This window comes from Leptonychotes weddellii, chromosome X, assembly GCF_054177405.1.
Source record: "Leptonychotes weddellii isolate Sample4059 chromosome X, ASM5417740v2, whole genome shotgun sequence".
In the NCBI taxonomy this organism is placed as follows: Eukaryota; Metazoa; Chordata; class Mammalia; order Carnivora; family Phocidae; genus Leptonychotes; species Leptonychotes weddellii.
Genome location: NC_138385.1, coordinates 103,132,638 through 103,159,866, shown reverse-complemented (window position 1 = coordinate 103,159,866; position 27,229 = coordinate 103,132,638). Strand labels below are relative to the sequence as shown.

Here is a 27,229-nt window from a genome sequence, read left to right as displayed (position 1 = left end):
CCCAACTTTTACATCAACATGGATGGGACTGGAGGAGATTATGCTAAGTGAAATAAGTCAAGCAGAGAAAGTCTATTATCATATGGTTTCATTTATTTGTGGAACATTAAGGAATAGCATGGAGGACTTTAGGAGAAGGAAGGGGAAAATGAAGGGGGGGAATCGGAGGGAGAGATGAACCATGAGAGACTATGGACTCTGAGAAACAAACTGACAGTTTTAGAGGGGAGGGGGGTAGGGGGATGGGTTAGCCCAGTGATGGGTATTAAGGAGGGCACGTACTGCATGGAGCACTGGGTGTTATACAAAAACAATGAATTGTGGATCACTACACCAAAAACTAATGAGGTAGTGTATGGTGACTAACATAAGAAAATAAAATTTAAAAAAAATTAAAAAATAAATGGCGGGGAAGATGTATGTGGTGGAGAAAATGTGAGCCTGGAAAGAACCTGGACACAGAGCATTCCCTATATTAGTTATGGACGTTTTAAATTGCAAACTAACATCCAAAGATTGGGTATCCAGATCTCTTCTAGGCAAGTGAATTCCCAACAATAGTCCTTGGACTTCCCGCATCAAACAGACATGAGGAATTTGTCAAAGAATATGCAACTTGAAGAATCACTGCCAACTGGCTAGATCAGAATCCCTGGTGCTGAGGCTCAGAACTTGGCATCTTCTAAAATTCCCCCATGTGATAGGTATCCAGGTTTGAGAACTGGAGATCTAGTCCATCCCTGATACAACGGTTTAATGGTCCTATGGCATTTCGGAGATATGGTCATTTGGTCTCCAGTTGAAACTGTCTGACTAGACCTAACTGCTTTTCACAGAAAGTTATTCCATTCCCAGAAATCTCAAATGGTTAGAAAGTCTTTTTTTTTAATTAAGTACACCGACCCCCCCCTTTTCACTTTGATTCATTTGCACTGACTTGCTCTTAGAGAACCAAAAGAAGAAATCTAAACCTATCTCAGCTTTTAAAGCCCTTTCAATATTCAAGAAGGGCTACCATATTGTATTGATGATGGCTGTGTATCCAATGATCAAATTATCTCAAATTTAGTGACAGGAAACAGCAACATTGATTGCAATTTCTGCAGATCAAGGCTCCGTGCTGCTTTGCTGGGTTCTCCTGTCAGGAGGATCTCTCACAAATTACAAATCCAACCGCCGGTCAGAGCTATGGCCTTGTCTCCAGAATGCACCTGGACAAGACCTGTTCCCAAGCTCCTGGATGTGGTTGCTGATAGGACTCAACTCCTCATGATGAATGGAAGAAGGTCCTTTCGTCTCATGCTGATGTCTGAGGAGGTCATGAGGGTGAGTCCCCGTGGTGGGATCAGAGACATCATAGCTTGAGGACACAGGGAGAAAGCCCATATCTGCAAGCCAGGCAGAGGATCGTCACCAGAACCTGACGTGGAGGCACCGTGATCCCAGACTTCCAGCCTCGCAGGATTCTGAGGTTTTTGAGGCACACAGTCTATGGTATTTTGCTATCGCAGCCTGAGCTGATGGAGACAGTATGCTAATCTCAGATCACTTTGTCTCTTATTCATTGTAGAGGAGCCACCGGGCATCCTGCACATACACATACAGGGGTGTGAATATCAGGAGGTCGGGATTGTTGGGAACTATCTCAGAAGGCCACCTACCACACATGTGGTTCTGAGTTCTCTTTTCTCCAGATCTCCATATCACTTGATAATCTCTCATGAAACCCACGTTTGCATTTCTTCATCCTCTGGACCACTTGGACCCTTGGCCATCGTTCTTCAACCATCTCACTACAAAATGACCAGAAGGCTGTGTCTGGGTTTGTTCTTCTTCCCAGATTTTAGTTATATTTATTTTAGGACATTTCTTTTCAATCTGGCTGCAGCACCCCAGATATTTTTTGCACGAGTCCATAAAGCAACAACTTAGAAGTCCGGATGTGTGAACGTGTATTGTGACACTTACTGTCGCACTATGGTTCTTTTCTTGTGTCTGCTTGATGTTTCCAAACCCATGTTAGAGATGAAGCCTCATCGCTCAAGCTGGGAAACCTTTGTTCTCCAATAGCGTTGAAGGCTGAGATGCACATGGAAACTCTGTCGAGCCACCCCCATCTCCCCGAGGGGCCACCTTTAGGTTATTTTGAACTGTTCCAAATCTCGGCAGTTTGAAATGCACATGCTGAAGAAGTTTTTAGCAGACCTGAGAAAGACTGCACTCTCCTTTGGTCTGTGACTACCATTGCAAGAACCCAGCAAAACATTTCTTGTAAGATTCCATAAATCGGTTTATCTGCCAGCCATAGCGTCCTGACTGAAAGTGGATGGAGTCTTGAACGTGCTGCGCTCCTAGCACACTGGGAACAAACCCTCTGTGTTTCCATTTTCTGCATATTCAATTCTGTGTTTTCAAAATGTGCAAAGCTGTGTCAACCGTCAATCTCCACCCCGCCTTTAAAATAGTCATCGACATTTGTAGTGTTGGGTCCATATGGGATTTACCTCGGGTATCTATACAGTAAATGCACCTTGGGAAGAAGCCCAGAACAGAGCAAGCATCTATGATCGGGGATGTGCCTGCTTGCTTTCTTTCCTCTGGCTTGTGTCCCCTGCCACAGCTAAACTATAATATCCATGTAGCGTGATGGAAAAAAAATCATGTGCTTTTCAGGCACACACATTTGGGGGGGTATAGCTGAGTTTAATTAAACCACTTGAGAAGTATGTACAAATAATTGATTCTCTCTGAGCCTACTTTTTTTTTTTTATCATTTAAGAAATGTGAATAATCTGGGGCGTCTGGGTGGCTCAGTCATTAAGCGTCTGCCTTCAGCTCAGGTCATGATCCCAAGGTCCTGGTATCAAGCCCCTTGTCGGGCTCCCTGCTCCGCAGGAAGCCTGTTTCTCCCTCTCCCACTCCCCCTGCTTGTGTTCCCTCTCTCACTGTGTGTCTCTCTCTCAAATAAATAAATAAAATCTTTTTTTTAAAAAAAAAAGAAATGTGAATAATCACATTTAGGATGATGGTCGTGGTGATAATTCAAAAGGTTTAATGAAATAGTTAAAGAACAAAATGTTTGTAAGAGTTGTTCATTCTTTGTCTCTATTATTTCTAGAGCTTGGTAACACATTCCTTCCGGAAAGACATACCTGTCACTGCTAATATTTGGTAAAATGTACTTAGACCCCTAAAAGTTTAAAGCTTAAGGGACAGTACTTAAGTATGAGTGGAGAATGAAGGAATTTGGTGAAATGGTGATGTAAGTTAACAACGTGAAGATGGGGTTTTCTGTCCAAGAGGAGAATAGGATTCAAAAGGCTGCTCATTGCTTTCCATGGAGGTCCCACCCCATAATTATTGATGCCTTCACCCTGAATCTTACTGATTTCACAACACACAGCCTGACTCTCTGTCTCTCCCTCCTGAATTTTAAACTTATTCCCCCAAGGAGACACAGTTCTATCTCACACGTACTACTATATACATTCAGTACGCATTTGCTGTTCTTGAATCCAAGGGTGGTCCGTGCAGAGGCTACACAGACAGATGTAGAGCACTGTCAGGGCAGAGATTTGCATGAACAAATGACATTTGTCATTCCTCCTCTTTATTACATAGAATGAATGAAGCAGAGGAAGAATGGATTCAGTCAAAATCAGATTTGAAAAAAGCCTTCATGGATTCAATGTTACTTGTATCTAACCAGGCCCACAGGTGCAATAATCTGTCTCCACTCACGATTGAAAGGTTCTGACAGCTGATTCTGCAGTCTCCTCACTCTTCTGAGGGGCTTTCTTTTCTCCGTGGATATTCATGTGTAGCCACAGACTAGGAGCAGTGTGCTTTGTGTTCGGCATAATATTTTGAAAGGGGAAGATAGAATACAGAGGATAGTTTGAGACAATACGGTGAAAGATTCACACCGTAAAGCAGCGAGACATCGTGCGGCGGGTCTCATGCTCGTGTTGTTAGGAGGTGTGGGTCAGGGTCACAGAGTCTGGGGTTATGCGAGCAGACAACAGGAGAGACACCCACCAGGGTGGAGGCGGGGTTCACGATAGAGCTGGCTGATCTTTCTAGGGTGGTGGAGTGGGGAGCTAAGGGTTGAGGTCACCTTCTTCCAAAAAGGAAGAATTCAGAGAATACCTGGGAGGCATGTGTGCAATTACATTTATACTTTTCCATATAAAATTGTCTCTGTAGCGGGCATTCACATTAGAAAATTAAATTTTAAAATGTTCAGTGTTAAAAATCTCTCTAAGAAAACCCCGTGTTTTGGAAGCCAAGACTTGTGATGCTTTGAGGAGCATCTGATGGTGAGCGGGCTCCTGAAGGAGAAGGGAGTCCTGGGGGACAGGTCTGGGGTGTGGGCCGCCTCGGGGATGAGGAGCAGGACCCCAAGAGAGCGTGCAGGCGGCACTGACTTTTGCTATAGCGCAGAATGGCTGAGGACCCCATACAGTGACATAGAACAAAATACCTGTTGGCCCGGCCCCACGAGATGCCTCCACACGGCTCTTCAAATCACCCAAGGGCACACTAAGCAGGCTTTGCTGGTCCCAGAGAAAGAAAAGCCATACATCACCCTGTGGGAGAGGGGCTTGTAGGTGCAGGGAGAGAAGTAGGGCAGAAAGGAATAGCTGAGCGGGAGTGGTTTGCAGCCCACCTGGGTGGTCTGAGCCCGCGGGGCGCTCAGCTCCAGGTACATGCACTACATGTGTGAGAAAGATGTCCTGGACTGTAGGAAGCAAATGTCGTGGATGCAGTGAACAGGAAAGGACGCGCCCTGCGGTGGGGTGATATCGAAGGCCAAGTTGTCCAGTGGAAGCTCGGGGGTGGGGCCGGGTGTGTGTGTCTGGCTCTCCTTGGACCGTGGCCTGGTGGGCATCAATCCATGTCCCCAGGCATGCTGCAGGGGGTGCAGGAGAGTGGCGCGGCGGGTTCCAGCATTACTCAAACACGGTGCTTCTCCAGCATGCAACCCACGGCCCGCCTGTAGCGAGGTGCCCGGTATTTGGGGGTTTCCTCCAGAATCCCCGCTTCTCCTTCCTATTCTGTTGGCCCCAGCTCTGAGCCCTGCCCCAGCTGCTCAAAATGAGAACGCGCCTTGTCAGGCACGTTCCTTCTCCCCCAGACCTTCCTACCATAAACAGGGCTCATTTCTGGCTGTTTTGTTGGTGCCTGAGACTCATTCAAAGGAGCAGGTCAAAACCAGCTCAGCAACATGATCTTGGGAAAACAAAGTTAAATTAATACCATTGCTACTCCTATGACCATGAATAAGCCTTGTTGGATCAATTCTCAGAGTCACTACAAAAATGCCTCTTGATCTCGTCTATATTCCAACCCAAAACATTTACTACCACCTTTACAACTTGTCTTGACTTCATCGGAAATAGTGTCCAGGATTTTAAAAATTCTCCCAAATTTAGACTGCACCTCCTCTTCTTTTCTCATTTCCCAAGGGAAGATGATCTTAGCTGGAGTTTTAAAAATTTCCTATGCACTTTTAAATGGAGACTATTTTATTTAACTTTATAGTATATCTTAAAGCAATATATTTATTGCAAACTTCGACACTTGAAAAAATAATATCTACTTGCAGCTGAAAACAAATGTGCAGAGTCTACCAAACAGCAACAAGGCTAAGCTCATTTTTGGCTCTAGCGATGCGCTTAACAGAATCTTTATAGAGGGATTTAATGTCTCATTTTAGAATGTAGTTCTTAACTTGGTCACTCCCTAAACTCCTTTACCTTTGACCAGAATACACAGTTTGGACAACTGACAGGAAGGAATATATATAATATATATATATATATCATAAACCTTATGGATATACAAAGTATCATAAGCTCACATGTATCTACACCGCAATGTAAGCTTCCACAGATACACATAGCAGCATAAACATATATGTGTGTATATATATATACATATATAAGCATATATATAGTCACATAAATTCACAAAGATGTATAGTAGCAAAAAAGAAGAACAATTCAAGAAGCCCTGGTCTTCATGTCAATGTAGCAACAAGCTATAAGTCCTAGGTTTGAATATCTAGGAGCAAATCTATAAAGTCCTTGCACTGATGGAGAAACACAGGTAATTCTTGGTTTTCCTGCTGCGAGACAACATCATCTGTAAGGTTTTCTCGGTCTTTCTATGATTTTCCATGTAAAAGGAAAACCACAGAGCTACCATAATGTGCAGGAGAAACAGGGGTCACATTCCCCCAGCTGGTCTGCGGGTTCTGGGAGGGCAGGAAGCTTGGCCCTTTGATACGGTGAGCTAGGCTGGGTGCATTGCAGAGGCCAGCGCCCAGGTTGTCATGGGAGTATAGGACATCCTCTCTGAAACACCAAGAGCCCGGAGGCAGAAGACGTTTCTGGGACTCCTGCGCAGTGACTCTGTCTTCTGCTCTCAAGCAAGAAGGTGTGGCTGGTGATGAGTGTGGCTCAGTCATCGAGGGATCCCAGACTGTATCGTATTCCCTAACAGAAACCTCAGGGTGTATTGGTACCTTCTTCGGGATTGGCGCCCACTTTCATGAAAGGACAAGCGCATGGCAAGGATTCCACCTGTTTCTGAACTGGGGAAAATGCCTAGCTGAGCACAAACGTCACACACACGTGTGCACTCCTAAGGGGGCGGGGGGCAGCCAAAAGCCTCTCCAAGGAGCACATACCCTCAGCTTATGAAGCTCCTGGATTCTGCATTCGGGCTCCTGGATTCTGCAGTTGGGCTCCTGGATTCTGCAGTCGGGCTCCTGGATTCTGCAGTGGGGCTCCTGGATTCTTGCAGGGACCAACACGTTTCTTGGATTATTTCTGAGAGTGACACACGCGTGTTTATATAATGGTAATGTGGGCATGCAGGCGCTGTTGGAAGTCATGGAGGACCACGTTTCTGCTCTTAGCCCCGTGCTTGAAGAATGTAGTTATTAACAGGATTTTCTATCAATAGACCTAAACACATGGATAGGTTTCCTGGTGCTATTGCTTTCACCAAGTACCACCGAGTGACTTAAAATCCCCAATATATCGGTTTTTGTACAGTGGTTTAGGTTACAAGTTTAACACAGGGTCTCACAGGCTCAAGTCAAGGTCTTGGTGGAGCTGCCTTCCTTCTAGACTAGGGGAGAACCTATGTTCTTCAGGCTGTCCCCATTCCTCAGCTCACAGCCCCTTCCTCCAGCTTAAACCCAGCCAACTTGCATCTCTAACACACTGTAGTCACATCTCCGTGGCATTAATTCACTCTTCTTCCACCTTTTTTTTTCCTTAAAGATTTTATTTATTTCAGAGAGCGAGCGAGCGAGAGAGAGAGCACAAGCCGGGGGTGGGGAGAAGGCAGAGGGAGAAATGGATTCTTCGCTGAGCAGGGAACCCGACTCGGGACTCGATCCCAGGACCCTGGGATCATGACCTGAGTTGAAGGCAGACACTTAACTGACTGAGCCACCCAGGCGCCCCTAGAATACCTTTTCATAACCTTTTCATAGCACCTACTTTACCATGCATGTTGGAACAAACAGAGCAGCTAAAATACATGCGATCAATGAACACAGCACCCCAAGCTTGCCTTGCTTCCACTGGACAAGGCCTCCAGAAGAGCACAAAGAGGAAAACTGCCCCAGATCTGCACACACAGTATACTGTTGCTTTTTAATGAGGAATACTGGTCCTTCCCTCCTCCTCTCCCAGCCCCTCTGCCCCTAGAGACGGCAGCTCTCAGGAAAACCACAGAGCGAGAAGCACAGGGAGGCCGTCAGCCACAAAGAGGGCCCGGGAAGCATGAGCCCTGGATACAGGATGCTGAGTGGGTCAAGGGAGGCCGTGCTCTGGCTTCAGGGCACCTGGGGAGGGGGCTGCAAACCACATTAATCCAGAATGGGAAAGAAAACATGATCTAGTACTGGGACAAGGGGACTTTTCACAGCAAAAACAGCACCGCAGGAGAGAATGTCTGGTGTTAGCAGGAAATACAGGCCCCCTGCGATGTGACCCTGAAACAGTATGAAATCTGCCCCCCGAATAAGGGGACAGACAGAAGAGCAAAAGAGAAGCCACAGACCCAGCCTGTTGCCATAACGCAGCTCTCCTCATTCAAGCATTTAAGAAAAGGGGTGAAAATTGACATGGATCAATGGGGAAAAAAAAGTAAAACGGGGAAACATAGTATCAACCCGAAGACTAAGGGGAAGTCACTAACACAGAAAATGTTATGCAGAATCTTTCTTTTCCTGAATTTTGAAGTTAAAGGAAAAGAGGTCTTCAACCATTCAGGTTGTGAAAATAAGTAAAATAAAATAAAATGAAATGAAATAAAATAAAAAATAAAAAAATGAAATAAAATAAAACAAAAATCTAAAATAAAAATAGGCTACCCACAAGAAGTCAAAATCATTTGATGCTCAGACATTTCCTATGGAAGCCTGAATTAGAAATGTCTTTTTTTTTTTTAAGATCTTATTTATTTATTTATTTGACAGAGAGATAGAGCCAGAGAGCACACGTGGAGGGAACGGCAGAGGGAGAAGAAGAAGCAGGTTCCCCACTGAGCAGGGAGCCCAATGTGGGGCTTGATCCTAGGACCCTGGAATCATGACCTGAGCTGAAGGCAGAAACGTCTTTTTCTTATGAAAGTAGAAAAATGGGTATCCGAAGAGTTTTATATCAGACCAAGAAATCTGTCATATTGTAAAAGCAAATATTCTCAAATATTCAAGGATTCCATTTGTTTATAACTCAAATATTCTTCTCAAAAATAAAATCTACTTCAACTCACAAAGATGAAGCACAGAGAAGAACTCAAGAATGGAGAAGTTAGGGGCGCCTGGATGGCTCAGTCGTTAAACATCTGCCTTCAGCTCAGGTCATGATCCCAGAGTCCTGGGATCGAGTCCCGCATCGGGCTCCCTGCTCAGCGGGAAGTCTGCTTCTCCCTCTCCCTCTGACCCTCCCCATGCATATGCTCACTCTCTTTGACAAATAAATAAGTAAAAATCTTAAAAAAAAAAAAAAAGAATGGAGAAATTATGGGTTTGATTTTAAATTAATTCTAAGCAGGGTCTGAAAGTAAATACACCAGATATGCACAGTGTTTCATACAAAAACAAAGTTGCAAATATGGTTATCCAAAAGAATTAAATGTCAAAAACCTGTCGAAAGGGATATATTAGTTGTAACGTGTCTCACAAAAATAATTTGGGTTTAAAATCCAATCATCTGTTGGGAAAGAATATGAAAATACGAGTCAATAAAATATAAGTTGCCATCATTGGATATGGTGGGAGTGTAAAGAGAACCATTTCATACATGATGTGAAACAATGTATCAATAATAATGAAAGTAACTCATATTTCTGAGACACTTACTAGGTACCAGGTGTTCTTCTCGGCATTTTTTGTGTAGATCCGTAACATGGGTTCAATAATTGTCTTAGTCTGTTTGGGCAACTGTAATAAAATACCATAGACTGGGCAGCTTCCAGACAAGAGGCACTTATTTCTCACAGTTGTCCAGGCTGGACGTCCAAGATCAAGGTGTCAGCAGATTCAGTGTCTAGGGAGAATCCGCTGCCTGGCTCATAGATGGCTGTCTTCTTCTTGTGTCTTAGAAGGGCACTGATCCCCTTCATGGGGGTTTCACTCTCATGACCTGATCACCTCCCAAAGGTGCACCCCCCAAATTGATCCCCCAGATATCATCCTATTGGGGTTAGGGTTTCAATATGAACTCGGGGGAACATTCGGGCTATAGCAATCAGGTTCTTGAAACACTGAAGGGGAACCACGAGAGTCTGTTTTCAAAAGCAGAGTCTGCCCTCCTAATCTTTGGAAAAGATGTGAACAAACAAGACAGAATCTTAGGACAAAAGACGGAAAACAAAGGAAATGGCGAGGAAGTCTTAAAATCCCTCACCAGCAAGGAGATGCGTGCAGCCAATCACGCCTGTATTTTCACACGTGGCTGGAACAGAGGAAAGGTTAAACTCCCACATAAACAGACCGAGTCTCTCAGATTGGGTAAATAAACCCAAATCCAAACATTTGGGGGAAAATAACAGCCTAAGTGCAGGTCCCTTAGCCCCGTGCTTCTAATTAACAAGACCTAGAGAACCTGACAAAAATTACCGAGGGAAACACGAACCCGGAAAGAAAAACAGTCGCGGGTTCGAACTAGCAGACGGCAGCAAGAGAGGTGCGAACCGCAAGGAAATTCTGCCATGTGTACAACAAATTGGCCTAAATTCAAGAGGCCGCCGGAGCAGCTCAACACACCTCCTCCCGAGACAAGTGTAATTCTGTAGGAAATAAGCGGAAGATAACCCAGAAAACTCCACCAGCACCGTCCACACTGGATCTCCAAAGGGCAGGGCTGTGGCCAGCTCCCAACATCCCCGGGAGACTGAGGCTGTGTGTGACAAACGGAGTGGAGAGATCAGCCACTGTGGTGTCTGTCTAAACTGTCCGTGAACAGCAACCTCAGACTCGCCCATCTGGGGTAAAGGAACAGGATGACGGGGCTGGAAGGCCTGGATCTTGAGGCAAGAGCTAACCGTGCAAGAGACGCCAACCAGGATATTTAGAGCATTTCCAGAGTTGCAGAATGACAAGGTGGTGAAGAAGCAAAGCCCCATCAGGGGGCTGGAATGGGACCCCTCAGGCACTGCCCACATCCTGAACCTGCTGTGGAGCTCGGCACCTCCCCACCGCCGGTCCCTGCTGCTCATCTCTTACTTTGGACTGAGTACAAACCACTGCTGCAACAAGACCTGCCTTCGACTAGGTCTGCGGTTGTCCTGGACATCCTGCTGGACATGCACACACTCACAAACACTCACATACACACACACTCACAAACACATACATTCACACACACACACTTCCACACGTGTATTCGGCTAACTATTAAAACTGGCCATTTACGACCACGTAAAAATGGTATGAATAGGAAGTTAGGGTGAAGAGGAGGGCAAAACTATGTTTTTACGATACCAGTTTTGTATAAAAAGCATATCTATAACATGCATATATATTAAAAATTGTAGGGATGCCTGGGGGGCTCAGTCGCTTAAATGTCTGCCTTCGGCTTAGGTCATGATCCCAGGGTCCTGAGATCGAGCCCCACGTCGGGCTCCCTGCTCTGTGGGAAGCCTGCTTCTCCCTCTCCCCCTCCCCCTGCTTCTATTCTCTCTCAAATAAATAAATACAATCTTTATTTTTTTTTAAAGATTTTTATTTATTTATTTGACAGAGAGACACAGCGAGAGAGGGAACACAAGCAGGGGGAGTGGGAGAGGGAGAAGCAGGCCTCCCGCCAAGCAGGGAGCCCGATGCAGGACTCGATCCCAGGACCCTGGGATCATGACCTGAGCTGAAGGCAGTCGCTCAACCAACTGAGCCACCCAGGTGCCCAATAAATACAATCTTTAAAAAAAATTGTAAAGTAGATGTTGCACAGATGGATGAATAGACACAGATATATAGATAGACAATAGATGGATAGATAAATAGCTAGCTAGCTAGCTAGATGATAGAGACAGAGGGATAGAGAAACTTCACAGGAATACATTGACAGAAAGACAGACAGACTGACAGATATTGAGGTATTTGTTTACCTCTATTTGGATTCTTTTTGGAATTATTCATCAACGTGACTCTCAGTGACCTAGGAAAATGATATAGACAATAAGACTGTCTGAGCCTTCGTTTCCCTATCTGTAAAGCAGAGATACTAATGTATATTCAGTCTAGTTCTTGCAGAGAACAGTGGAATATTATCTGTCACGTGCCTGACCCTTAAGAGTTCTTCAACAAATAAGTTTCCCAACTATTCCAATGTGGAAGTGCATGTACCCACAAAGACTTTTTGTAAAAATAAGCAGCATTAAATCCCGGACCCCATTTCAGAGCAAATTAAAATCCAATCCCAAACTGTAAATACATCTGTGCATTTTAAGATAGCTATTTTTCAGATAACCAAAAAGTATTACACAATTGTAGTTCTTCAAAGAAAAAAAAGCCCAGAATACACGAAGGCGTGTGTCTGCTGTAGGTGTGTGTGTGAGCTGTGTGTGTAAGGGTGCACTTGGCAAATTTCTTCAATGGAAGAAGCTTGAAGCAGACATGATGGACCATTTGTTTTAACACAAATAGCTCAGAAGATCTCTCAAATGCTCATATTCTTCTATTGCTAAAATGAATACGAAAGGATAAATGAGTTTCTCTGCCAGTTTAATTTTCATTTTGGGGGAAGAAATACTTTCCAAATGTGCAGAGTAATACTGTGAAAAATTTCATACAGATATGTATGTATATATATTCATATGTATATTTAAATATACAATATCTTATTGTCAATCTCTGTCACTCAATCTCTTTTAAAATCCTCAAAAACATTTGTTTTTCACCTGAGGCAAGTACCCATTGTGACTCTCCTGTTGGCACTTTACCTACAGTGGCAAGCTTACTGTGGCCACTTTACAGAATCGATTTGCATGTCCTCGGATCATTAAAAACACGACTCAGGACACATCAGGTGTTTCTGTGTCTTGGTAGTGTTTAATAGAATTTCTATGACTGCAAAGATATTAAAACAAGAACAATGTTAAATAGATCTATGTTGACAATCAAAATAGTCCCATCCGTGGCATTGTCTTCCCAACCACGAACGTAGGTAGGAAAAGGTACATTCAGAAGTTATGTATGGTTATATTTACTGGGAAAATACATCCATTCAGGTCTGCGCATAAATGAAATTGAAAATGGAATAAGATTACCAAACATTGGCATTTCTTTTTTTATTTATTTTTAAGATTGTATTTATTTATTTGAGAGAGAGAGCACAAGCAAGGGGGGAAGGGGCAGAGGCCCTTTGGCTCAGGTCATGATCCCAGGGTCCTGGGATTGAGCCCCGCATCGGGCTCCTTGCTCTGCGGGGACTCTTCTTCTCCCTCTGCCTCTGCTCCTCACCCTCCCCCTGCTCATGCTCGCTTGCTCTCTCTCTGAAATAAATAAATAAAATCTTAAAAAAAAAAAAAAAGAATCACTCAGTTAAGCTGCTCCAGAATTTCTGACCCTACAGAAATCATAAGGCAAAAACAAACAAAAATGTTTGTTTAATCATTCTAGACCCCTGAGTTTCAAGATGATTTGCAGTAGACCACGAAGACAATCATCTTCTTGTACATGGGGCACCCAGAAGCTCCAAGAGACCAAAGACAGAACACAGTGTGATTAAAGATTCCCTCAATCACAGGGACCCTGACTGTAATGAAAGGACTGTATCCTCCTGAATCCCTCAGGAATGTAAGGAGGTTGGGAAGGCATCTTCCAGGCTCCACGACCTTGAAATGACAATCCTTCCATGAATTCAACGTGTTTACACACCAGTAGCCGTGATAACATAAAGATTCTGCCTCAGGTCTATTAGCAGACTATTAAGTTGGCTCAGTGGTCCCCAGTGGAAGGTTAATGAGAAACAAAACTTGAATACCCCATAAAGAAAGAAAGGGAGTACCGTGAATGTTACCCCAGGTCCTGTTGTCAAATTATTAGGGTTAGTAATAAGAGGAACTTGGGGAAAAAAACAAACAAAAAAACTCACCATCAGTATTTTGTCTGTATCCAAAAAAGTCATGATCATGTTGAGGAAGACAGAGTCTCAGTAACAGAAAGTCGAAGATGTATGGAAAAACACTGTCAAAGAAAGATAGGTTTGCCCTGACCCTGTAAATATCCACTTGATGGAAGCATCTCCCATGCAGATTCAACACTGTCCTAAGCACAATACTGTCCATGAAGGGGATTCTGGACAAGAATTTCACTCATTTGTTATCAAATTCATACATACACTCATAACCCTGAGAAATTCTTCTCCCCGCTGGGTGAACTTTGCATTCATTTGTCCAAACCAATATTGAGTAAGTATCCCCTATTTGTAAGTGACTGTATCAGGTTCCCATTGTGGCTGTAACATTTGCTGCACAACACTATACATTTTTAATCTTATGATAATTGGGATATTGATGGGATGGGATATTGAACTCCAAGTAAAGGGAATAGCACGGACAAGGCATGAAGGCCAGAACTGATGAATTAACAAGCAAGTGGATTTTTATGGTGTATTCTTCCTAGAAAATGGGCAAAATTAAGGATTTGCCATGCTAAAACCTATAGGTTTTGTCATATAAGATTAAGTTAGCAAGGGAATCTATATTTTCTAAGCATGGTCTAATGGGGAAGCTTCAAATATAATAAAGTGTCTGGCTGGGAAGAGAAATGGAAGAGTGACAGTGATAAAAAGGCAGATTTTCACCCCATCAGGCATCCCTACTCCCTAACAAGTGGAAAGTGTATGGAACATTAGACATACAAGGAGTGTTCAACAGAGTACTCATACATAAATGAGCAGCGATATCAAAAATTGTGAAGCTGGGGATTGATATGACCAGACCTGCACACTGGGACAATCCCTCTAACTACAACATGGAGAAGGGACCACAAGAAGAAGGGTCTGGAGGTAAGAACACCAGTTACCCTGCACCCTGACTACCACAAAAAGTTCTAGTTTTGTTTTCTGGTGACAACCTTCCTTGCATTTACAGTCCAAAACTTGGGCACTTTCTCTCCCTAACTGCATGCTCTAATCTGCAAACCAATGTTCCAGTCTCTGGGTACCTGGTAAAACCGTCATGATCCACCCACTTGGACTTGCCTAAGTTCTGCTTTGGAGCATCCCAACAGGAAGGCAGGATTGTATTCTCTCAACCCAGCCACTGACTCCTGTCTTTTTCAGACACTCATTGAGGTCTTGGAAAGATAAATTGAAGCTGTCCAAAAATAGAAGAAACCAGGTCATGAAACCACAAGTGATCCCTCCCTAGAAATAATGATGGTGGCTCAAAAATGTGTGAAAGGTACCATACAAGGAAGCACTGCACTGTGAAGAAGGTTCAGTCAGATGTCTTTAGGACAGTGCGACCCATCATGTAGTCTATGGATGGCTGCCATTCCCAGTGAGCTAAGTACAGGAATGGAGAGTCAGCAAGTTGAAATGTATATAGGAATTTGATACAGTCGATGCTCGTCTGTGGACTCTAATAATGAGACCGTGAGCTTGTACTTTGTAGGTCTTTTTACTTCATCTTTCTCGTACTTCATTTTGGTTTACAAAAGTTTCGGTCCATGAAACATCGGAGATTCTTTTTTTTTAAAGTGTTGCTCTAGGGTCTTTTCCATTTCCTGAGGCTGTGACGCAGGTAGACTCAGATTGATGGTTGTGAAATTCCTCTACTATTTTTTTTTTTAAGAGGAAACGAGTGGGAGGGAGGGGGAGAGAGAGAACTTTAAGCAGGCTCCACATTCAGTGTGGAGCTCGGCACGGAATGGAGCTCCATCTCACAACCCTGAGATCATGGCCTGAGCCAAAATCAAGAGTCAGACACTTAACCGACTGAGGTACTCAGGCGCTCCTAGATCCCTCTATCTGTGCTCACCCTCCCTCCCTTTCAGTTAATCCTCCACCAAATGCCACCCTACCTTCTATTGCTATTGTCTTCACGCTTTGACCTTCGCTTTAGCATCTTAAATGATCTTTTCAGATATAAGCAAAATCATGTCCTCAAAATTCCAATTTGTATTAACAAAACATTACTACCTATTGAATGTCTACCACGTCCCAAGCACTACTGAGCATCTTATATACATTATTTTTCACCCTTTTAATAACCGTCAGGGGACTGAGTCACCTTATGGATGAGGAAATGGGAGTCCAATGAGAGGAACGGCCTGTTTGGAGACCAGGGTATATTCTTTCCGCTCTGCCACACTTAATTTATACCAAGGGAGCATGTCTGGTTTCACCAAATAATTTTAATGTAATCTTTTCCTAGTTCAGGGTCATAAATAATCTAAAGTCCAGTCATGCTGACCTAAACCTGTAAAAATGCTATACAGGAAGCTCAGTGGCCACATTTCATGAAGGCTTCTAAAGATCGGAATTCTAAATAGCTAATTGCAAAGGTTCTTTGCTTAACAGTAAAATTAATGATTTCAGAGGCATCATTTAAATAGGACATAAATTTTGATAAAAGCTCACTGTCTCTTGCAGAAATCATGAGAATGTCACTTACATGCCTTTACTTTCTCAAAGGCAGATTGTCAGGCATTAACATTTGATGATGCAAATCTATTTTTTAGACCAAGGAATTACAGTGGAAAGATATGAAACAGAGATGATTTTAAAGCTACTCCCTGTACCCACCCCCTGCAAAAAAGAAAAAGGCAAAAAACATTTTTGCCTAAATCCAAGCTCTTAGAAGAATTACCATAATATCTAAAATTCAAATAGTATGACCAAGGAGAAGACAAGAATTCTTACATTAAAAATCTGTTCTGCTTTAATCAGAACCTTGCTTCTCCATGACACAAAAAGACCTCAGTCTTTCTACATTATCATCCTTAAATTCAGTGACCACTTGGACATCCTGAGTGTCCCAGATAATTATAAAGCTCTTTATGTACATTTATTTCTCACAATATCCATATGCAATAGGTATAATAACCGTCATCTCACAAATGAGGGAACTGAGTGTATCAGTGAGCTATTGCTGTATAACAAAGCACTTCCCATAACTTGGTGGCTTAAAACAACAGCCATTTATTATTTGTCCCAAGTCCGAGTCAGCTAGGAAGTATCTCTGATCTAGAATGAGCTGTTGGATCTTGAGTGGGGCTCCATCCTGAGTTTGTGGTCAGATGGTGGTCTAGTTTGTGGGCTAGCTAGTATAGAATGACTTCAACTGGGATCCTCCCACAGGCTAGCAATTGGGATCAAAGCAATTGGGGTCAAAGACAGGAGGCAGAAGTGCTTTCTCCAATGTTGGCTTACGTCATGTTGGGCAACACAAGTCACAAGACGAGGTCCATAGTCAGGAGAAAGAGAGGGACTATAAGGTGAGTTCCTTTTTTTAAAAGATTTTATTTATTCGTTTGAGAGAGACAGGGATTGAGAGAACGAGTGGGAGGAGGGGCAGAGGGAGAAGCAGACTCTTTGCTGAGCAGGGAGCCCAATACAGGACTCAATGCCAGGACCCTGGGATCGTGACCTGAGCCGAAGGCAGACACTTAACCCTACTGAGCCACCCAGGCACCCTATAACATGAGTTCTGAGTGGGTTTGTGGGTCAGGTCTGAGCCCAGTGCATATTCTTTTATTTTGCCACACTTATTTTATACCATGGGATTATGTGCATTTTTACCAGATCATTATAGTTAATCCTTTCCTAGTTCACAGTCATAAGGAAACTAACATCCAACCATGCTGACCTGCTTTATAAAAACATACCTCAGGAAACAAAGCAGGGCTTTTTGCAAAGCAATTTCAAGTTCTGAGCTGTAAGTAGCTAATTGCAAAGGACATGGATGTGGAGATGGATGTTACACAGGGCAATTTATGCAATCAATCCACTACACTGAGGCTCGGGAAATATGAGAAGTTGTCCATGGTCGGGCAAATAGTAATTTGAAACCAGGTCTGTGGAACTCCAGAATCTATGTTTGTTTCCATAAAGCCATCTTTTCTCTGTTATATGGCCCTAAGAGGATGGACTTCATCTGGTTAACTTGTCAAAAATTTTGTATACATTGACACATGAAGGATGTTGGGGCTCCAGGATGTAATTGATGCAACATACCAAAAGGAGGTGAGACACAAAAATGCAGAGTTCAGAAAGGATCTATTCCCCAGCTCTGAGATCCTTTCTCCACGTCAAGCATGTAACAGTGGATCATAAGACAGAAGCAACATTTCTTTGGGGGAAGCTTCAAAGAGAGTAAAGAGCATGAGTTTTCTCAGAAGCCCCGAGAGAGCCTGATGTCATTCCCCGGAGGTGAGATGCACTGAGAACTGCCTCAGGTGCCTGACTCACACCAGGGAAGAGAAAGAGGACCACAGGTGTGGGAGCAGGTGACTGTGTCACGGTTGGTGTGTGCTCCTCTGTGTCTGTGTCTGACTCAATACAGGAGGGTCTCCGAGGAGGGTCTCCTGGGAGCCCACTAACCTCAGGACACTGAGCCCAGTGTGGCAGGATGACACATGCCCCCCAACAATGTCCATGCCCTAATCCCCAGATCCTGTGAATATGTTACCTTGTGTGGCAAGAGGGACTTTGAAGATGGGATGAAGTCAAGAATTATGAGATGGGGAGGTGATCTAGTGTAGTCACAGTGTCCTGAGAAGAGAGAGTCAGGAAATCAGAGTGGGTAGGAGGTGGTATGAAGACCGAGGGGGAGACTGCAGCAGGCAGGCTAATATCCAAGAATACAGGATTCCTCCCTAGGGCTTCTGGAAGGAGTGCAGCCCTGCAGAAACCTTGGCTTTAGCCCCAGGAGACTGACTTTACACATATAACCTCCATAACTATAAGATAATAAATCTGTGTTGTCTCATGTTTGTGGTAATTTGTTACAGCGGCAAGAGGAAACTAATACGGTCAGGGAGCATTTCAGCGGCCCAGCAAGTCTGAACTACTCAAACTTCTTCATACTTCCAGCCTCCACAACAGATCCTGGCAGGTTCTGAAACACCCAGATAGTAACTAGGGAAGGAGAAATCTACCGGTACCTCTTCCCAAAACACTGGCAGCCTATTAACCACAGTCCTTAGCTGCGGAGGCAGAGAGGATGTCTTTGTTTTCAGTGAAATTGAAATGGACTGGACCTTCTCATATATAATTCAAAACTGCATTTTTTCCCACATAAATTGTCTGTAGCCTACTTGATACTTGGGGGTTTGCATAAAGCATGGTACCTGGTAGCAGCAGTTTCCCACTAAATAACAGCTAGAGAGGAAACAGAGATGCGGTGAATTTTCATTTTGCTTCCATCGTAACTGCTGTGCTGGTTGAACTGACTGGGTAAATGTAGAAACTGGACGCAAATAAATGGATCACATGAGCTTTTCTTCATCCTCTCCCAGCCCCTTGAAGATAATTCCCCATCTCTCTCCTTAACAAATAGAAGCAAGGGGAAGAGGAGCGACGTCAGTGTCCGCTGTGTATTTTGCATAGAACATCAACTAAGACCCCATAATCCCACTAGGAGGTGGTCATTGTCTCCATTCTACCAATTAGGAAACAGAAACTCAGCGAGATGCAGAGATACTCCCACATCTTCACCATGTATCTCTCTCCAGACCCAAGCTTGCCCCTACTTCTGCCTCGAAATCAACCCACATCAGCAAGAGTTGGACTCAATCACATTTTTTGCCCCCAGTACACGTTGGATTACCAATTTTTGCCACATCTTTCACACCTTCACCTGACAATATCCTAACAATCTTTCCACCTATGTCTTCTGGATGGAACTATCTGAACTCCTTCCACAGAAAAGATGGACAGCTCTCCTTTCTCCACATCTGTATAAATCAAGAGTATATTGATCTGCTTAAGGCCCATCAAAGATACCTCTGAAGTTTTCCATGTTCTGGGTTTTCCCCACTCTCCCTAGGATTCACTTACGCATTTATTTATTGGAGCATTAATAACCACAGATTGCTAAACTGTGGCCTCAGACGAGCACCCTATGTCTGGGGTGTCATCCATGACCCCACATAATTTCTCACGTATTTTATCAGAAAATCGCACAGATGGTCTTGGGCATCTTCGCAAACTATTTTTGTTTCTTAGTTCTCCCTCTCGGAAATGCTAAATTTCTCAGGGTCCCCCAACATTCACCACCCACAATTGGCAACTGTGCCTTGGCTTGAATGTCCTCTAATAAGTGGGCACCACTTAATTACTGCCTTCGTAGAGGTTGGTTTTTAGATCCGACTTGGGCCATCCTAGGAAAACTTCAAGTCATGAACATCAGGCCCAGCACAAAGAGCAGGAAGAACTCTACAGGAACACACTGGATTCTTCACTCTTGAGCTGTGTGATCCTGGGCAAGTCACTCAACCTCTCTGTCTCCTCTTCCGTAACCCAAACAATAGTGCTCTGGTCAAACTCACCACACAGGATTCTATATTCCTGGACCATTTCTATTCGAAACATAGAAGATGTTATTTATTACTAACATCACAAATCAAAGTAGAAATTTCTTGGAGGTTTAGAGCAGCTTTTGATTCACCTTTCTTACGATGTACATGATTTTCTCCAGTTCCTGATTTGGAGCAAGACATAACATTCCATTCTGTAGGCACACTCAGTGTGTTTCTAGAAGAGGGGAAACACTGGTAAAAATAGGTGAAGATTGCAATTCTGAAAGAACAAGTATTTCAAAGCCCCCAGTGTCATCGAGCCACATGCATCTTAAACTTAACATGAGTGTGCACGTTTCAATGAGCACTTTCAACACACTCTACGGTCATGAGGCTCTGCGTAGTGTCTTTGGACAGAAAAATGTGGCACATGTCGGCTGTTCAGGAACTTAATATCCAGTTGGCAAAGGACCTTGCTACTGCTACATCCATTTTTAAAAACGGAACTGATAGAGCAAGGCTAGAGATGGTGGTGGTGGTTGTTACAGAGACTGTCGTGGGGTAAAGGATTACTGTCTTTAAACTGAAAATTGAGATTCCAGCCGACACCAATTTGTCACATATCATAAAGAAAACCACAGAATTGGAGTATTTAGTTAATCTAAATGATAAATTACGTGTGAATCTCAAACCAGGCGGGCAGCACCTACGAGCAGAACACCCACGTGAAAAAGAATAATAAAGGGGAAGTCTGGTCTAGCAATTCACCTTATAAACAACATTATTCTAAATTTTACAGCCTAATACCGTGGAGCCTCATAACGTATTTGCTCATGATCCCTAAAGAAGAGAAAAATTAGGAGCATTCTTTAGGGTCTCTCCAAAGATGTATTGCCATGCTTTGCTATTACCAAATACACCCATTAAAATAAAAGCAGCTGACACCACAGTCACCCTCAGGAGATGTATTAAAAAATAATAATAATCTGGGGCTAACAACCAATGCAGACAACCGAATGCACACATGGAGTATTATACAGAAAAAATAAAATATAAGCTGCATGATTATTCATCCGACAACAATAGTGCAGCCTTTCTAGGGACAAAGATAAGCTGAAAATCAATGAAATATTTTGAAAAATTAATTTTTAATAAAATCTTCCAGGCATCTAACTTATATATAGGTGTTGTAATCATACAGACATGTATATATATTTTAAAAATCTTTATCCCTGGAAAATTGTCATTCATTAAGGAAAGATACATTCTAGAACCTGTGCTCCCCTCCTTCCCACCCCAAAATCACATTCACATGAAAAGAAGATAATTTCCTTTCTTGAATTCTGAAGCATCTCTGAAGAGGGAGGAGAATTTGCAAAATCAGGAAAGAGCTACTCTCAGAAAACCCAGTCACCTTTCAAGCAATGAGACAATGCCAGATGTTAACATTTCTCTGAGGATCTCCAGAGAAGCAAAAGCAATTAGGCGCTATCCTTCATTTCTTCTGTTCTGAATCTCATTACCAAACATTGCAGACGTGCCAGTGATGATGTACGTATTGCAGGTGGCACTTTGTCATTGCGAAAATAAAGCGTGGACAGAATTTTACTATGAGCTTCCTCGGAGCGGAGAGGGATGGAGAGAGGGGGAGGGACAGCGAGACGTAGGAGTTGGGGGGGAAGAGGACGCTAAGCCCATAAAAGAAACCGCATGAATTACATTATTTTGAAATGTTATTTCACCGTCTTTATAATTACAGAGCATTTTTAAGCCTGTTACAGGGAATACGCAGCGGTAAACTCTACCATATCGACCTTCTATGCTGTGGCCCCAAGCGATACTACCACAAGAACACCAGGTGGTGCTGGGGAATGTAAGGTAACGTAGGCATCACCTTAACCCAGGCATCAGCAAGCCCAAACTTGGAGTCAGGGACATCATTTCTACTCTTGACCTACTCCGAAACAGCAAAACTCCTTTTCCGAGACACCAGTCCCTTCCTCCATGAAATGATGGAGGAAGAGCAAACCTCCCCCCAGGGATCCTCTCTGTCTGGGATGCCCTGATTCTAAGCAATCTTGACCATTCCCAGTGGCAAAGAGGGTGTTTGTGCACCATTCTTTGTGGAAGAACAAAGTTGAGACATCTGTTAAAGGACATGCAGATCTCTCTGTTTCTGTCTGTCACATTCAGCTTCTGGTGTTTTCCTAGGCACTGCTGAGGACATTGCGTACAAGAGGATAGCCACGTGGGCAAAGATGCTGCATCTGAAGAGTGGGCTTGGATAACTCTGGGAGGCCCTTCCCTGTGTGGGTGCGGGAGAGGTAAGAGAAAAAGCACGGTCCCCACACAGGTGCAGTGCTCCTGTGAGGTATCCCAGTGAACATCCTGTCACCTGGCAGAGGAACAGAACTCATAGGATAGCCCCACCAATTAGAATGTCACACGTTCCTGTATGAGGGAGACGAATGTAGCACAGCCCCATCTGCCTGATGGCACCCTGCATCCCTTTGCTGGCCTACAGCAGCCGGAGCTTATGACGTTGATTTCCAGGCTGGAGGAGGTAAGGCTCCCCCAGCAGACAAGCAGAGGACCCTCTGAGAATAGGACAGACCATCCAGCTCAATGACTACTGTTCTCCCCAGGGTCTATTTGTAGCCAAAGAAGTGTGGGAGTTCTGTAAAACACTAGATTATCATAAAGTCCCTCTCAAAACCACAATTGCAAAAACCATTGGTTAAGCTCCTACCATCTTATTCACAGAGAGAGAGGTTCCTTTAAAAAAAAATAAAGAGATAAATATTTTAAATTCATTGTGTGTGTGACATATTCATTATGGCAATGGAAGGAGATTCTCTGGCTCATGGTAAAAATTTGTCCCCTAGATCCCATGTCCAGAGTCATTGGTATCATCGAAAAATAAGTGGCCTTGGCAAGTCTTAACGTGTTTTGCCCTTTAGTTTTTTCTTTTGCAAACTAAGGTTAGATTTACACAATGTAAAATTAAGCATTTCAAAATATACATATAACTCTATGGCATATACTGCAGTCAAAGTGTCGTGCTGTCTCATTGCAGACCTGCTCACCCCCACAAAAGGAAATGCTGACATCATGAGTAATCCATCTCCATTTCCCCTGCTGCCTACAACCCGCGGAAACCACTAATCTGCTGTCTGTCTCTACACATTTGTCCATTCTGGACATTTCATATAAATAGAATCATATGCTATGTGGCCTTTTGTGACTGGCTCCTTTCACTCAGCATACTGCTTTTAAGGTTCATCCATGTCATAGCATAGGTCAGGACTTCATTCCTTTTTATGAACAAATAATATTCTATTTCCTTCAGTTTTTAATCTTCCATCATGTGTATATCAAAGACCATCAAAATTTCACATGTAGTTCTTTTTTTAACACTCTGACTCATTGATGACTTCAGCCCAGAGCAATTGTAATATACATATAATTTAAAGGAAGTAGGGTCCCAAATCTCAAAACACTCAGAATCAGAGAAAAAGAGAAAAATCTGCTAGAAATGTAAACTACATATCAACAGCCATCTCAGATTGTAAAAATTGTTCTACGGGTTTTCTTTTTCTTTTAGGTTTTGAAAACTGAAACGCATGTTTTTGATCCAGGGTTGAGCCGTTTCCAAACAATTCATGTCAATGACTAGTTCTCACAAAATAATACCAAGGCACCAATTGTATTACTATAAAGTAGAGTTGAATTTGAATCAATGTTGCATCTTTGCTCATCTTCTTTAATCTTATTCTTAGCTGGATTTCACCCAATGCAGTCGGAGAAATCGTAGGCTCCACTTTCCAAGATGTCTAGCCACACTATGTCCTACACACCAACACAGTAGATACTGAGTCTTGAGTTTAAAGTCTTGCTCCTGGGTCCCTGGGTGCCTCAGTCAGTTGGGTGTCTCCCTTTGGCTTGAATCATGCTCCTGGGGTCCTGGGATTGAGCCCCACATCAGGATCCCTGCTCTGCGGGGAGCCTGCTTCTCCCTCTCCCTCTGCCTGCCGCTCCCCCTGCTTGTGCTCTCTCTCTCAAATAAATAAATAAAATCTTTTAAAAAGTAAAGTCTTGCTACATATTCCATACACATATCACTCTAGATTTCTAGATCACTTTTGACCAGCATCTCCCAAATTATGGTAAGAACAACGGTTTCAAAAGACACTAATAGATGCAAGGAAAGAGGAAAAGAAAGGCACTGTAATCTGGTAAGTCGGAAAAATTTTAAGTTTAAAGTTTTAAAGAGTTTCTTATCTCTGACTTTTTGATTTGTATATCTTCAATATGCTAATACCACATCACAAGAGTAGACATTAGAACATTTCTCAGTTTTATTTGGTCTCACAACTTTCCTTCAAGAAGCCTCTATCAATCAGGGCTAATGTTCCTCAGTACAAGTCATGGAAAATGTTGCTCTTGACCTTTTTCAAATATTTATACCTTAGAATGAAAAATAAATTTAGGAGCAAGTATGGCTTGCAATAAGGGAGGGGATAGACTAAGGGAAAAGAGGGAGAACAGACATTAACAAGAGCTCCTGGGAAGCCCTGTGGTTTCTTAGGTCAGAATAATAGAGCACAGGGCGCCTGGGTGGCTCAGTCGGTTGAGCGACTGCCTTCGGCTCAGGTCATGATCCTGGAGTCCCGGGATCGAGTCCCGCATCGGGCTCCCTGCTCGGCAGGGAGTCTGCTTCTCCCTCTGACCCTCCTCCCTCTCCTGCTCTCTGTCTCTCATTCTCTCTCTCTCAAATAAAAAAAAAAAAAAAAAAAAGAATAATAGAGCACACACTTGACTTACTTCCTAATACTGTAGGATGATGTCTTTTATGTGCATTCAGACTCTGTAGGAACTAGAGAGGTGCAATAGGAAAAAGAAAGCCACTCTGTTCAAAGAGGGGATGTGGGTACCTGGACACCCCTCTGAGAACTGTGAGGGCTAATTTTCTGTGACCATTTGACTGAGCCAGGGGTGCCTAGATACTTGGTCAAACATTATTCTGGGTGTGTCTGTGAGGGTGTTTTGGGATGAGATCAACATTTGAGTCAGTAGACTGAGTAAAGCAGATTGCTTTTTCCTGTGCAGTTGGATCTCATACAGTCAGTTGAAGACCTGAAGAGAACAACAACAACAACAACAATAACAACAAACTAAGTAGGCTTGCCCACCTGACTGTTTGAGATGGGACATAGGTCTTCTCCTGCCATCAGACTGGAGCTTACACCATTGATTCTCCTAGTTCTTAGACCTTCAGGCTCAGACTGGAACTAATTTCATTGGTCTTCCTGGGTCTCAGTCTTTAAGACTCGGACTAGAACTACACCATTGGTTTTCCTGGGTCTCCACCTTGCAGATGACAGATCATGGGACTTCTCAGCTTCCACAGTCACAATTCTTTAAAATAAATCTCTTTTATATATCTCCTATTTGTTCAGTTTCCCTGGAGAACCTGTCAAATATACCACCTTTTCTCCTAAAACACCTCCTTCTCCATCTCCCTTAGAAGGCTCCCCTGAGGGCTCTCTAACCATCACTGATGATTACTGACCATTTCCAGCTCTAGAATCCAGACACTAGGCAAACACACATCCAAAAAATTCATGCTCAATGTACATGCCCTTCACACAAGACTGTTCCGTTGACCTATTTATTATATGGTGTTGGCCTTGAAGTAATATCGCAACTGACCATCCTCCTCTTCACTTGTCTTCATAAATTAATTATCAGTAGATGTTGGCAGTGTCTCCCAAGAATATTTGAAATTTCACAAACTGAATCTGATTGTGGGAAGGACCCTCTGAATAAATCACACTATGTCTAACTGTAGAACACAGCAACTCTCCAGAATCTATAGATTATGAAAAATGCAATAACTCAGCCAGGAGGGTCAGCAGTTTAAAGAAACAGATTATAGCTGATTTATATACACCATAGGCCCCGTTTTCTTGTTTTAGTTTTGATTTTCTACCTGATTCCTGACGTTTTGATTTAAACTAGCCAATTAAGAAGTCGGATGCTCCAGCACAGACACATATATTCAAATTAAATTAAAATTTGTTTATACCTTGTATCAAATAGTTTTAATTAGGAAACCATGGCCAGTCACTAGGAAATTGAGATGGTTTTCATCTGGCTGCTATGATGGATAAAGATGTATTGAATGAAAGAATACACATGTTCATTCCATACATATCTGCTAAGAATGAAAGTAAAAGGTTAAAATCTGAGGAAATTCAGCAAATATTGATTCATTTGTTCAAAAAAAAAATCACTGAGCATTTATTGTGGGACATAGGAAAAATTCTTGAGCAGACAGAATGAAGAATAAAAATGTTCCCCAAAGAAATGAGGAATACAACAAACAGAAAATAATGTGATAAACTAGGGGAACCAAACAGGAGCAAATAATTTGGAGGAGCACAGAAAGAGTTGATAAATTTGTTCTCATAGAATTTCTTCTGAGTGGACAGAACAGTGGAAATGCAGAAACTTAAATGCACCTGAACATGTTTCAAATTAAGAAGATTTTAAAATGAGATGAAATATGTCCCTTGATACTCTGTCCCCTTCCTACTCCACGTTTGGCTGCCATATATTGGCCACTCACTATGTCCCCGCCTTAAATGAACATCCTTGACACATATGGGATAATAAGTCATTTGTGGGGTCTTGGTGCCTAAGTGCTGGGCCCAGCTGTCTAAAATCCTTGGAATGTCTTGAGTGACAGGAGTATCTTTGTTATTCAGATGAGGTGACTCATGGTGGGGCCCTTGGATAGCTTCAGGAAGGGGAGCTGGTCACCAGAAAGACCAAATACATAACCAGAGTCTTGGGGCTTTCAGCCGCCCAACTCCTGGGGAGGAGAGGAAGCAGGACACTGAATTCCTGCATGTGGCCAATGATGCAATCATTCAGTCTTACCTACCAAATGGAACCCCCATAAGAGCTGTAGACAGTGAAGATCAGAGGAGCCCCCTGGCTTGTGAACACTGTGGTGTTCTGGGGTGGTAAGTGCTGATTCCATGGGGAGAGGGCTCAGAAGCTTTGCATTCCTTCCCAGACCTCAGCCTAGGCGCATCCTTTATAATAAAACTGCCATTGTAAGTGTCCTCTCCTGAGTTCTGTGAGTCATTCTAGTGAATTTGACAACCTGAGGGGTTTGTGAGAGTCCCCCTGAATTCAAAGCCAATTGGTCCAAAATGTGGGTGGCCT

General features: G+C 43.1%; 1 long non-coding RNA gene across 2 annotated transcripts in view; it reads right to left on the bottom strand.

Moving 5' to 3' along the window:
- LOC145717911 (uncharacterized) overlaps nt 1-27,229 on the bottom strand; it is a 98,926-nt gene that overhangs the window by 22,871 nt on the left and 48,826 nt on the right. Inside the window, exon 3 of one of the 2 annotated variants that reach the window (XR_014141432.1) lies at nt 6,766-6,782. The exons of the other annotated variant lie outside the window; for it this stretch is intronic. This is a non-coding gene — a long non-coding RNA (uncharacterized LOC145717911). Of the gene's footprint in view, nt 1-6,765; nt 6,783-27,229 lie in introns of those variants that run through there. 2 annotated transcript variants of the gene reach the window in all.